This window comes from Phocoena sinus, chromosome 5 (genome assembly GCF_008692025.1).
Source record: "Phocoena sinus isolate mPhoSin1 chromosome 5, mPhoSin1.pri, whole genome shotgun sequence".
Taxonomy (NCBI): Eukaryota; Metazoa; Chordata; class Mammalia; order Artiodactyla; family Phocoenidae; genus Phocoena; species Phocoena sinus.
Window position 1 is genome coordinate 91,844,239 of NC_045767.1, and position 14,022 is coordinate 91,858,260.

Sequence of the window (14,022 nt, forward strand, 5' to 3'; positions counted from 1 at the left end):
GACCCTTTCTTTATCTCTTCTTCCTCTAGGACCCTTATAATTCAAATGTTGGTGTGTTTCATGTTGTCCCAGAGGTCTGTGAGACTGTCCTGAATTCTTTTCATTCTTTTTTCTTTATTCTGCTCTGTGGTAATTATTTCCACTTTTTTATATTCCAGGTCACTTATCTGTTCTTCTGCCTCAGTTATTCTGCTAGTGATTCCTTCTAGAGAATATTTTATTTCATTTCTTGTGTTGTTCATCATTGTTTGTTTCCTCTTTAGTTCTTCTAGGTCCTTGTTAATTGTTTCTTGTGTTTTCTCCATTCTATTTCCAAGATTTTGGATCCTCTTTTATTCTGAATTCTTTTCCAGGTAAACTGCCTATTTCCTCTTCATTTGTTTGACTTTGTAGGTTTTTGCCTTGCTCCTTCATCTGCTGCATATTTCTCTGTCTTCTCGTTTTGTTTAACTTACTGTGTTTGGGGTCCTTTGCACGCACTACAGGTTCATAGTTCCCATTGTTTTTGGTGTCTGCCCCCAGTGGGTGAGATTTGTTCTGTTGTTTGTGTAGGGTACCTTGAGGAGGGGACTGGTGCCTTTGTTCTGGTGTGTGGGCCTAGATCTTGTCTTTCTGGTGGGCAGGGGCACGTCAGGTGGTGTGTTTTGGGATGTCTGTGAACTTAGTATGATTTTAGACAGCCTCCCTGCTAATGGGTGGGGTTGTGTTCCTCTTTTGCTAGTTGTTTGGCATGCGGCGTCCAGTACTGTAGCTTGTTGGACATTGGATGCAGCTGAGTCTTAGCATTGAGACAGAGATCTCTGAGAGAACTCTTGCCTCTTACAAGAGCCCTGGAGGTTTCTGGTGGTCCAATGTCCTGAATTTGGCTCTCCCACCTCAGAGGCTCTGGCTGGAGTACCAAGACCCTGTCAACCACACGGAATTATCAAGATAGTGGTCATTGGCAAGTGAAACCACAGAGAAGATACCCGTGCTGTGCCTTGTCCTGATGAGCAATTTTCAGACTTCAGCTCATTCTGGCAACAGGACGACTGGGTAGGCAATGCGAGGCAACACGGGGTCTGTGAGACAGGCGGTGCTCAGCCGGAGCATGACCTGAGGGGTCCAGTTGAAGCCCTCCAGGAAGGCTGACAGGGACCTGGACTCCAGTCTCCTGTGGCCGCGACCTCTTTGAGGTCTGCCTCCTGGCGTCAAATCGCTCTCACTCCTGCTTTGGCAGTCTTGCCTTTACCCTGAACTTCTTCATGAGGTGAGCGCTCCCTGAGGCAATGTGCCCAGGTAAACTTTTTTCTCAGATCTTCAGCAATAAAGACAAGAATGCCTTAGGAAGTGACAGAATGACTGCAGAGGTATAGGCACCGAGAGATCACAAAACAAGTTTGTGCTGCTCCTGGTGGCACCTGATTCACAGGTGCTCAATAAATGGCCATTACTTTCACTAGTCTGTACATTCACTAGGGATCCTTGGTTTCTTTCTTGGGTAGCCATAACAGAGGTCTGTCTGCATGCTCTGCAATCTTTGCACACCCAGGGAAGTGGGGTGACCACACCCCATGTGCCACATCCACCTGGAAAGCTACATCCTTTACACTACCCTAGCCTCCCCCATCCAGAGATCTCCCACAAGGCTCTAAACCAGGCCTTAGTCAGGCCCTGAGAGATAAGGTTGTGAGGGTGCCCACCTGGAGCTAGTAGCTCAGACTGGGCACCGACTGTCCCAGAAGATCTTACAGACCAGCTCCAGCAGGTAACCTTTGGTACAGCTCCTTAATTTCTTCATGCTTTGCTTTTCCTTTATCCACACTTTACTTACACATCTTGCCCATTTCAATACACCACTCCTCAAATTTGGAATTATCCCGATCTACCAGCTCTTGACGAAAGGCTGGTACCTGAATAGTTATGTTGGGTTTTTCTTGAGTTTGCAGTCTATAAACCAACATGTACGCATATCGAGAGCAGTGAGTTCCTTTGCCACACTTGGGTATACATGTCAGGGATTGAGAAGGTTCTGCTAGATCTTCCTCAATCCCTAGTTGTAATTTCTTCCCCTCCATCTTTTCTGTCTTCGTTGTTAAACTTACACCATTCACCAGACTGTGGATCTTTCACATGGGCAATGTAGTGACCAGAATAAGTGCTCACTTCTCTGTGTATGAGGACTGCACTATGCTCATACACATAGAACCCACCTTTGTGTTCCACATAAGGCTCCATATCCAAAATTTCTGAGAATCCAATGTAGGTATTCAGCTTTTTCTTATGTCCAGTTTGCATGTCAAAGACAAAACGCATTAGCTATAAGTTCAGAGTACAAGGAAGGCTAAGGAGTCGGATCTTTCTTGTTGCATTCTGTTTGCTTTGACAGTTTTCACAAATGTACTGATTGATTCCTAATTTTTCTTCCTTCAAAAATTCTGAGATACAATCTGTTAACTGTAGCCTTGGATATTTAACTCCAGTTCATATAACTTTGATAAAAGCTTAGATTCTCTGCAGCACTGATTGCAGACAGTTACATAAGTTTATTCCCCACAGAACTGCTGTTGGACAATGTTCCTCACATCGGGATTCTTTTGTTTAGACAAAATATCTTCCAAAAGAGACATAAAGAGCTTTGAAAATTCTTGGGCATCCTGCTGCTGCCCTGTGTCCAAGCCCAAAGCTTTAACAAATCCCGATGGATCAATGTAGCACCTGTTACTGATTTGTAACAAGTTAAATAAGTCCTGGAGATGCTCACAAATTTCTTGAGGCTCATCTTTCTCTTCTTGGATACCACCTCCCATCATGTAGTCACTATAGGTGCTTGGACATAAGTAGAGCGCCTGCAGAAGCTCCAGGTTAAGAAACCACACTTGAAAAAATGTTGACATACCAAGTAGCTCCCAGGTTAGTGAGGTCCACAGATGAGCTCTTTTTTCTCCTCTCACAGTTGGGGTCATCAGTGTTATGAAAATTATTTTCATCTATTTCTCCTAACCAAATGTGCTCACCCATCCCAACCAAGCTATTCGGATTTCCTTTGCAGTTTCGTCTGCACACGCCGCGGATGCAGGGCTCCAGCCAGATGTGCTCCTGCAACACCTCCTCGGGCCCCACTGTCTCCGCCCAGTGCCAGGCCGCCTTCTCCAGCTGCAGCCGCGGGGCCATGGCCTTGGCCCGAGGAGTGCCTCCTGAGCCCGGCGCTGCTGCTGTCGCTGCCCAAATGGCTCCACCACCTGCGCTGCTGGGGAAGCAGCGTCTCAGCCCCTGTCCAGGATAGCGTCCTGCGCACCACTAGTCTTCCAAGCCGGCCAAAAACTTCTGATTTGATAAAGTGAGATGAATTTTTTGAGCTGCAACAGTATCTTTTTTATTTTCCTCTAATGGAATTCACGTTAGGTTTACAAGGCCTATTTCTATCGCTGGCTGACAACTTTGTCTTGCCAACTCACGGTAGCATGAGCATCTGCATTTAAAGCCCATGTCTACTTTAAGTAGCTCCCAAGTCAAATTCTAGGACCTCTTACTCCCCTGAGGTTTCCCTCCTTTTTTCATTTCTAAGGTGATCTAAGCTTAAGGGGCCTTGGATATTTTCCTGGCATTCTGAGACGGACGCCTTGTCTGCCTGACTTTCTCCATATTTGCTGATAACTTCTGCGTGTCTGTTGATCTTGACTAGTCCATGTTCTTGTAGGCTGAAACCTTCTTTTGAAAGTTGTGATACCCACCATGACTGATTCTCATCCTCCGCACCCTCTGTGCTATTCAGTGTGGCTCTAAGCTGACCGCTCACTCTTAGATACTTTAATACCTGGGGGGGGGGCGGGGACGGGGAAGCGGGGAGAAGGGCACACTGTCTTTCAACAAAGCTTGTCTTTTGTAAACCAAAGGCTTTCAGATTCCTGCATTTGCTATTTGCTTACAAAATGTATTCAGAAATGTGTTCTAGGCCAGCACAGTCCAGTTTCTGTGACAATGGAAATGTGCTTTAGATAACTGCACTGTCCTATACAGTAGCCACCGGTCACATGTGGCTGTTCAGCTCTTGAAATGTGGCTGGGGGTGACTAAGCAACTAAATGGTAAATTTTATTTAATTTTAATTAATTGAAATTCAAATAGCCACATGTGTCTAGTGGCTCTATATCAGACAGCACAATTCTGGACTGTATCTGTGCCCTCCCTGATAGCAGCTTATAAAAATCCTATTCCTGATGCCAAAATCCTAGGGTAAGTGTAATGTACATAAGAATACAGGAAGGGAAGCCACTTTTTAATGTCTCTTTGTATAGCACATTAACTTAGAATTTTTTCATCAGTTTTATTGAGGCATAACTTATGTATAATAAAAATGTACCCATTTTAAGTGTAGAGTTCAAAAAGTTTTGACAAATGTATCCTGTCATGTAACCACCACCACAATGAAGAAATAGAAGATTTCACTACCCCACAATTCTCCTCCCTCTACTCCCAGCCCCTGCCAATCATTGATCTGCTTTCTGTCACTCTTGTTTTGCCTCTTCCAGAATTTCCTATACCTACAGTCAGACATATGCAGTCTTCTATTTCTGGTTTCTTTCAACCAGTATAATGATTTGAGATTTGTTCATGTTGTTGCTTGTGTAGGAGTCTGTTTCTTTTTCTTTTTCTTTTTTTCTCTTTTTGCTAAGTGATATTCCATCATACAGATATAATAATACAATACAATTTGTTTATCCATTCAAAAGTGGATTTGGGTTTTTTTTTTTTGGTTTGGGACAATTATTTAAAAGCTAATTTATAAATAAAATACACATCTTTTGTGTACGTATGTTTTCATTGTCACCTGGAAAATTTCTAAGATTGGGAATGCTGAATCATATGGTAAGTGTATATCTATATAATAAATTGCCAAACTGTTTTCTAAAATGGTTGTATTATACATTCCCATACCAATATATGAGAGTTATAATTGCTGCACATCCTTTCCATCAGTCGGCATTGTCACTCTTTTGGATTTTAGCCATCCTTGTGGGTGTGCAATGGTATTCTGTCACAGTTTTCATTTGCATTCCCCTTTCTCTTTTTTTTTTTTCTGCGGTACGCAGACCTCTCACTCCTGTGGCCTCTCCTGTTGCGGAGCACAGGCTCCGGATGCGCAGGCTCAGCGGCCGTGGCTCACGGGCCTAGCCGCTCCGCGGCATGTGGGATCTTCCCGGCCCAGGGCACGAACACGTGTCCTCCGCATCGGCAGGTGGACTCTCAACCACTGTGCCACCAGGGAAGCCCCCATTTGCATTCCCTTGATGACTAATGACGTTGAACATCTTTTTATGCATTTTTGTGCCAATCATATATCTTTTTTAGCAAAGTGTCTGTTCAAATGATTTTAAAATCAGGTTATCCTTTTCTTACTTAGTTGTAAGAATTATTTATTGATATAACTTTGCAAATATTTTCCCCCAGTCTGTGGTTTGCCTTTTTAGTTTCTTAACAGCATCTTTCAGAAGCATGATATTTTTTAGTCTATCTAAGAAATATTTGCCTACTCAAAGTTATGATGATTTTCTAGTATGATTTCTTCTAGGTTCATAGTTTTAGTTCTTAGCTTAATGTTCAATTTTGAGTTAATGAAGTCTTTCTTAAAAAGTAAATCAAGACTCTAAGTTACTTTAATATTTATTCCAAATCTCAGGTTAATATAGAACCTGCCTCATGGAGTTGTTGTAAGCCTGACACATGATAACAATTGGGTAATTATTAGCCATGGACATTTATGTTTATTCCTCCAACAAATCCCCTCACAGCACCAAAGGAAATACTGAATATTATCAACTAAAGTAAGGAGCTGAGAGTTCGGAGGATATAAGCAAGAGATTTTTAAAGACTACAAAGGAAACCTAAAAAAAACTAAAACCAAAGCTCATTCAATAGGAGAGGATACTTTAAAAATTTCAATGAGCTTTTTTGAGTGAAAAAATTGAATGATTTCTTCTCTTTTGTGACACTGACTTGTCTATTCTTAGGACTGAATGTTCATGGGAGACTAAAGATGTTCTGTTGCCTGTTTGGTTGTGGGGATCATATCCTGTATATACATCTAGAAATTGGCACAAAACAATGTGAGGAGAGTCATGGATGAAGATAAGAAAACTTTTTCTATTGCCTTTCCTTACAGATGAATCTACATAATCTCTTGCATCTTTAAAAGTTATTAGATTTCAGGTATGAAGTTTAGCTTTTTAATAACTCAGTGGGAAAGTAGAGTGTCAGGTTCAGCCAGGTGTCCAGAAAGATGCTTGTAGTGCTTTTCCTAGGATCACCTGTTGACTTAGTTCATATTTGTGCAAAAACATGTGGAAGAGCAGCTAATTCCCACTGGAAATTAATGTTAAATATTTATATGATTTTTCTCCCCCTTCGGCCCTCTTCAGGTGACAGTGTGGTTTTCCAGAGTCAAGTCAAAGGTGATTTGACCCATGGATCCTCTGACAGGAACACAACGGAATGCTGCACAGGGTGGGTGGGGTAGAATTGACCCCAGCTTACTCTGACTGACTTGTGATTGCTCTGTGATACTTGAAATGCAGGAAAAATCCTGGAGTATGTCCCTTGTTCTCTGCACTCACCTACCCATTGTGTTCAAGAGACAACTAGACTCCTCTGTCTGGTAAATGATTTTCTTGCACGTTGCAACCATACAAGGCTTATCTGGTGGGTTATCTGTTCACCTGGTCTAGTGCACCTGTTGGCCAGCTGACAAGTATTTGTGGGTATATAGGGTCACACTTTCTGTTTCTCAAATAGCTATGCATTTGTAAATGAAAATGATGAGTATCACATGTATCTGAGCTCATTAGAATGGGTTTTTCTCTTTTAATCTGCCCTGAGACCTGATGCAGGGGAATTTCTTTATCAGAGCCAAATGAACTCTCAGACTCTGACAGGCATGACAGAATGTAAGTTCTTCATCAATGCATTGATTCAACTTTTCAATAAATATTCATTGCTCTTTTACGAGGTACTTTTCTAGACAACAGTGAAGAAGCTGAAGTCCCTGTCCTCACTGAGTGGGTGTCTGACTGATAATGAAACTTTTGTGCCTTTCTTCATGCTATGAGACATAACACAGAGGTCAATAATTTTATCTTAATTCCTTTCCACAAACTACTTCTCTTACGATCCAATCCTTGACAGAGAGGGTAGAATTTTAAACTGAGGCAGATTTATACGACGTGACTCCTCAGGCCACAAGTTCTCTCTGGGCAGGGGAATTTAGGAAGGGATTGACCCTGAAATGAGTAAAGAGAACAGGTCCTAAGGCAGGCTTTTCTCTAAAGGAGATTGAACTTACTGGATCATGCTTGCTGCCTTTGTCACAAGGGGAGGCACTATTCAGTTACCTCCTTTGAATAGTCCTCTGAGTTTTAAGTTGAATTTAGCTTACCCCTTTTGACTCAGACATATCAATTTTGCATCATTATTTCCATTCTGGCGCCCACAGCTGGAGATATTTGGGCTGGGGCTAAAATGGACCTTTGGCATACCTCACATTTGACATTCTTTTGTCCATACCTGGACCATTCCATATCAACATGAGGCAGCTGGATCCTTGAGCTAAGTCCTGGAATCCAGTACAGACCTCAGAGATCCTGAGGCACAGTCTAAATTAACCTGTGTTCCTGAAATGCGAGTGAAGGAAATAGAGCATAAGAGACTGGGATTTTAACAAGAGTTAGCCATGAAAACACAATTTATGCTGGAACAGTGAAGAGGTACAAGTGAGTTAAAGATATGTAGACAAATATATGTATAATATAATTTAATAATCATGGAATGTAAATTTATATATATAAACTATATATACAAATATGTCAATATAATATATAGATTATATATATAAATTTATAAAGATAATTTTATATATATATATAATTTTATATATATATATATATATATATATATACATGATCTAGAAGAAGAAAATATTTAACTACTCCCTTCCAGGCTTCATGCCTTAAACCTGAAGCTGCTATAAACCTACCCATGGGCTGCCCCAACTCTTGGATGAGGCCCAACTTCTAGGCTTCCTTTTCACATTGTCAAGTATTAACCAAATTCTTTTGTATGTAGAAGAGAAAGAGGAGTATCACCACTGCTACGTATTGGTCCGTTTTGTCTAGAACATCAGGTTTCCTTGGAGGGGAGATGGTGAACGTGAAATGCTTAAATATACTTCTGTCACAATGATGCAGACTTTGCACGCCTCCATTCAAGACACTGAGATGGACAAAAAGGAAACCTAAAACTGAAATTCAGTTTCAAATAACATTCAACCCTTTTATCAGAGTTACCTTTGAAATATTCAACCTTTCCAACTTTTTTTATTAGGTTAAATTAGGGAGTGAAAAGTCAAGTCACAGCCCCAAAGATACTATGTCATTTCCCAGTCATAAGAAGTAGTCCAAATATAAGATCTGAGAACTGATAATCTATTCTGGTTTGTTAGTCCCAAATAAGAGCACACCTGGTCTTTGAGAGCTGCGCAATACCTTTGTTTTTAAGATGTTTGAGATCCAGACTAAAGGCTGTAGGTCTGTTTCCGTGCCAGTTTTTTAAAATTTATTGAGGTATAGTTGATTTACAATATTACATAAGTTTCAGGTGTACAACATAGTGATTCACAATTTGATAGAACAGGAAATGTGGAATGGGAATTGCTTTTGAACCATGGAAACTCTTTGCAGCCGCTGAAATCTATTAGCCAGTGAAAGCTCATGACTTTTCTGGACTGCAGTGATCGTTCTCAAATTTGTCAAGGTGTGTTGTTAACATGCTCTACTCCTTTTTGTTAGCTGACAACAGGTTGTTAGGAAATGCATCCTCACTTTCATCTATGTCCAAAACTGACATTATACTTTGGCGTGACCTCTGAAATAACTGCTGTATATACAAGGTGGTGTTTTTGTTCAGCAGTAGTATGATGAGGGGAACAATTCACTCATTCACCAAATACTTGATGAGCTCCTACCAAGTGCATGACTGGGACCTACAGTAGCAAACTGAAGGACAGGCCCACTGGTTTACTAGAACTTTCATGGGAGAAACAAAATCAAGGATAAACAGCAAACAAAACTGTCTGATTATGTAAAAGCTATACGGAGAATAGAGCAACCAAATGACTGAGTGACTGGGCAACTACTTTTGACTAGGTAATCTGGGAAGACCTTTCCAAGGAAATGACATTGGTGCAAATGCTTATATGACAAGAGGACTCAAATACACAACGATTCCAGGCAAAGGGAACAGCAAGTACACTTTACATGGGAATCAACTTTGTGTAGCCAATTTTTAAAAAATGAATTAATAAAATTATAAGCAATCACAACCAAATATCACTATTCCTGGAGCAGAGTGATCAAGGGGATAGGAGAGGTAAGAGCAGGCAAGGGCCACATTATGGAGGCTTTCTAGTCCTTGGGGCATCATAAAGAGTTTGGATTATAGTCTAAGTTTAGTGGGAAGTCATCCGAGGAATTTAATTAGGGAGGCATATGATGGGGCTTACTATGTAACTACCTATGGAAAAAAACCTATCATTTTCAAAGGGAAAGGAATAGCTTCCTGCTACAAAATCCCAACCCCCTAGATAACAAAACAAATAAACTAGCCTTTCTAGTTTATCATTTCCTTTAAAGCATCTCCAGCATAAAGCATCCTCCAGCACACTTATATGCACAAACATAAACATATGATGTGCCCATGAATGGTCATTTATTACATTCATCAAGGACAAAAAGAAGTAGAGAATAGTTCTTTCTGAAGCCTAGTATTTCTTTCCTATGAAAGATATTTAAATTATATAACTCTGAATCTCTCTTTACTCCTTTACCCCTTTACTCATTCCATATTTAGGGTGGTGACTGACTTATATGATTGGTAAATAGGATGAATAACTAGGTATGCTTGTCTCAGCTCCCATACATTCCTCATGGGAATGAATCTGTCCATAGACAGCAAAAATTCTGTCTGTGCCCCCATGGCAAAAGCATTACTAAGACAGGCCGCATGCTGGTGGCCCACCTCTACCATCATTGTTGTGACTGGGTCAGTGAGTCTACCTCAATCTGAGTTCACTAGTGAGTCCACTTAGTTAACAAACCTAAAGCCTAATTCTCCAGTCTAGTCTCTATTAGAAATAAAAACGATCTTTTGACCTCCTATTATTGCTCAGCTTGTTTGAAAACAAGATGGAGGAAATGAGGTACCATTTTCAGGAGGGAAAGGTGCATAGAGACCCCAACTTCAGATACCTACTGAGAACATAGCACTGGCTTAGATTCTATTGAAGATATAAAGGAAAGGGTAAATATACTACCTGTACTGAGGAAATTTACAATCCTTTGTGTTAAAATATTGTCTTGCTAACAAGAAAAACAGCTTCTTAGAATAGAAAACTTAAACTCCAGATTAAAAAAAAAATCATCATCAGTTTGTAGTCCCCCAAGACTCTGTCACATGCTCTATTTACACAGACCTGGACAGCCACACACGCAGAGGGAAGGACTAATGGAAAGAATGCTCACCTTTTGCACTCAGCACTCTCCTTGTCTGTTCACTGTCTTTCACTGTCTTCCAAGTATGGATCTTAAGCTTTGCCTATGAACACCGCTTTCAACTCAGTTATATTAACTCCGTTCTCCACGCTCTCTCCCACACCAGACAGTGGAAGAGGAATGCTGTTCTTGGCTCCTTTTCTCCAATTTCTCCTATCATCCATTTGGACATAATACGTTACAGAAGCTCTACTGATTAACATACAAAGGATGGTCATGTGGCATTTGGGGCCAGCTACAGGTCTCAACCCAAAGAGCGGAAGCTGTTCAATGTAACTTCCTGTCTAACTCTCGTGGAAAAGGTGAGAGGTAAGTAGGTGAATTTAAACTCAGGTCTGAGAAAAGCACCCTAGGCATAATGGAGACTAATGTGGTAGAGACAGACTCTTTTGTCATCCTTACAGTGAAACTAAATATAGATCTATTCATCTTGCCTAGAGGAAACAAAGCTCTGGATCACTTGTTGGGTACAATGGCTGAATGAACCGAAGATCAGACTATGCTTGAGTTGCCTCCATGTATTTTTAAGATATTTTTTACTTTTTTTCAAATGAAATAAAGAACCACCTTATCAAATTTTAGAATTAGAATGAAGCAGATGTGTGCATTAAAATATCATATAGGAGCGCTGTGTAACAGTCTTTCTATATTTGCTTGTTTGGTTTTTTATTTCATAGGTACTTCAAGCTTCATAGAAAGGATATTTCACAATCCAAATGTGTGAGGCAATTATAATACTTATTAGTACACAACTGGGTGTACTTGATCCACATTTGTTGGGACTACACTAGGACCCTTACCCAAGGAATCTGGTTCCCTATTGGGCCTGTTCCATGAAAAATGAAATAGAAGTGATCCTAAGTGTTAAGTTGCTGACCATTTTTTTCTATTATAAAACTTGTCCAGATAGACTTAGAAAGGATGGTCATAGACTTTTTACCTAGTATGTACCCATAGCAAACAGGTTAAGACAGGAGTAGCGTAGGTGTGTGAATAAAAAATTAAGGTGAATTTCCTGTGGTGTCACAGGTAGTAAGTGAACTTGCACAAACCACTGTATAAGCCATTAACCCCACAACTGAATTTACAAACCTTTAATTCTCTAATTGTCCTCCTCTAAGTTCTGGGGACTGAATCAGCCATTTGGCAACCTGCCTCACTTCTGACTGACTCAAAAGTATTTCCATAACAGCTACCACACTTTTTTTTTTTTTTTTTTTTGGAAAAGAATGGGTGGAGTTGCTGCTATGAGTCATGAAATAATGAGAAATTCAGAGGTAAGGTGAAAGGTGAGGTGGATATCCCAATGCATTTCACAAGGAAGTGTCATGGGATAAAAAAGACCAAGAGTCAAATTTCCTCTAGAAACTTTTGAAGGAATTATTAATTAAACAAAATTTTAATGACTACTCTTTACTTCTGAGAGTCATCCTTTCTTAGCCTTCCCAGAAATAGGCATCCACAAACACTCACACACAGTTGAGAGAGAGAGAGAGAGAAAACTTTGCTCTCATTTAAAATCTCCCCTGCTGTAAATACGCTTTTCCCATGATTTTCTCCATGATTATTCTATCATACAGCTAAACGTAGCATTCTGAATCATTGATTATAGATTACTTGAATGAAATCAAGCTTTTCAACTTTATCCTTGGCCATCAAACAATGCGTGGTCTTAGAAGAATTCATCTAAACATCAAGAATACAGATAAGAAAAAGTACGTATTTTTTAAGTTCAACCAGAATCCCATTCTAAGCACAGTGTGTGCAAATGGATTCTTTTTTTAAAACGTCTTTATTGGGGTATAATTGCTTTACAATGGTGTGTTAGTTTCTGCTTTATAACAAAGTGAATCAGCTATACATATACATATGTTCCCATATGTCTTCCCTCTTGCGTCTCCCTCCCTCCCACTCTCCCCATCCCACCCCTCCAGGCTGTCACAAAGCACCGAGTTAATATCCCTGTGCCTTGCGGCTGCTTCCCCCTAGCTATCTACCTTACTACGTTTGTTAGTGTGTATATGTCCATGACTCTCTCTCGCCCTGTCAAAACTCACCCTTCCCCCTCCCCATATCCTCAAGTCCGTTCTCCAGTAGGTCTGCGTCTTTATTCCTGTCTTACCCCTAGGTTCTTCATGACATTTTTTTCCCCTTAAATTCAAATGGATTCTTTTAAATTAGTTTACAGCTGGTAATTTAAGATTCCTAAAATAATGTGACAATATATGGGTCCAAGGGTTTAACCCAGCAGATCCAATGAGAGTACAGAAATCATTGATTGTGGGCATCAAGGCTCTGAGAACACTAGCTTAGCACTAGCCAGAGCAACAGACTTGGAATTTAGCCAGTAAGTCTCCTCATCTTTTAGAAGAGCCTGTTGAGGCCCACGTCAAAGTAAAACTTCATTTATAAATTAGTAATCTTGTTAAAATTTTTAGCTGCCAAGTAAAAGCTTTAGGAAGAACTTTCTAACCCTTAGTTATTATTCAAAGCCTGACTGAACACTGAAAATAAAGGAAAAAAATAAACGGGTTCTTCCAAAGGGATTTCTTCCACTGTACTTATGGATAAGGGTGGTGGTTGGCACGGCAGCATTGCCCAGTGGTCAGTAGCACCAGCTATCATGATAGCTTGGGTCAGAATCCTGGTTCTGCCCCCTCCTTGCTCCATCCCCTTAGATAACTTTTGACCTCTCCATGCTTCTGTTTCCCTAACCTTATGAAGGTAGAGATATTACTTACCTGATAGCATTGTAGACATTGAGTATAATGTGCTTGAAACAGTGCCAAGCACATAAAAATCTCCTCAAAAGTGTACAGTACAGAAAACACAGAGGTCTAGGTGGGTTAGTGACCTTTTCCAGGTTACACAGCAGCAGAGTTGAGATTTGAACCCAGATCTCTGAACCCTTCATCTACAGGCTCAGACTTGGTTTGCTCATTGCCAGTTCTCCAGAATTATGTGAATAATTGTCATGCCAAGTATTGGGTTGGCCAAAACCGTCGTTCGTGTTTTCCGTAAGATACGGAAAACCCGAACGACCGTTTTGGCCAACCCAATAACTGGTGAAAATTAATTTAGCACTTTTGCCAAATAGGAAAGTTTCACTTAAAACTTTAAATGAGCTTTTTTTTTTTTAATACAAGGTTGATGGGGTAAGTGACCTTTTCTCAGATATTTTAATTCATTAATACAGGAAGCACTGCACATGAGTTGAGGTCTGGAGTATGAACTTTAATGTTGTGACTAATGGATTGTTCTTTCAGGGACCCATTTTGCTTCCAAGCCTCTAAGCTTTGAAGGGCTGCTCTGAAGGCCATGGTACAATTTGTAACATAACCATATTTTCTGTCTCAGTAAATTGACAGAGCCAGAAGACCACAGAACAATGTCATTATCTGTCATTTAATGTCACAATCCTTTGGGTTACAATCCTTTGGGTT

The 14,022-nt window shown here is 40.4% G+C and overlaps 1 pseudogene; it reads right to left on the reverse strand.

The window, feature by feature from the left end:
- Positions 1-1,727: 1,727 nt before the first annotated feature.
- LOC116754508 lies at positions 1,728-3,153 on the reverse strand (annotated as a pseudogene).
- Between the last annotated feature and the right edge of the window lie 10,869 nt (positions 3,154-14,022).